The sequence below is a fragment of the Arachis ipaensis genome, chromosome B09 (assembly GCF_000816755.2).
Source record: "Arachis ipaensis cultivar K30076 chromosome B09, Araip1.1, whole genome shotgun sequence".
Classification (NCBI taxonomy): Eukaryota; Viridiplantae; Streptophyta; class Magnoliopsida; order Fabales; family Fabaceae; genus Arachis; species Arachis ipaensis.
Genome location: NC_029793.2, coordinates 38,077,286 through 38,077,736, shown reverse-complemented (window position 1 = coordinate 38,077,736; position 451 = coordinate 38,077,286). Strand labels below are relative to the sequence as shown.

Here is a 451-nt window from a genome sequence, read left to right as displayed (position 1 = left end):
ATCCGCCGACCCAGCGACAACACACGAAGGTAAACGTCACGCGCCACCCATGGCCCTCACGACCATCGCTGACGCGTCGGGGGCACTGTTACGGCCTGGCCCAAAACCCGCGCGGGTCGACCCGACCCGAGTTCGCGCCGGCCCGATGGTTCGCCCTCCACCCGACCCAAGCTACCTTAGAACTTTCAATTGACTCCTAAAATAAAAATAAATAAATGAAATACCGTTCCCCCCTTACGCATCCGGTGTTGTAATTGTAAATTCGTTGTCATTCCCTTGGCTTCGTCACAAGACGGACAACACCATCCCTCCCACGTTTGTAGCCAGCCAGGAGGGTGTTTCTTCACTTCAGTATTGGAATTGCTGGATCTCAATTCCAGACACAAACCAAGCACAAGCAGCAGCAAAAGAAGAACAAGAAACAAAGAAAACAAAAGAAGGAAAGAGAGAT

General features: G+C 51.7%; 1 protein-coding gene across 1 annotated transcript in view; it reads left to right on the top strand.

Moving 5' to 3' along the window:
* The window catches only part of LOC107617483 (acyl-CoA-binding domain-containing protein 4), a gene marked incomplete in the record, with an annotated part of 8,540 nt that continues 8,302 nt past the window's right edge, over window positions 214-451 (top strand). Inside the window, 1 exon segment of the mRNA XM_016319251.2 lies at window positions 214-451.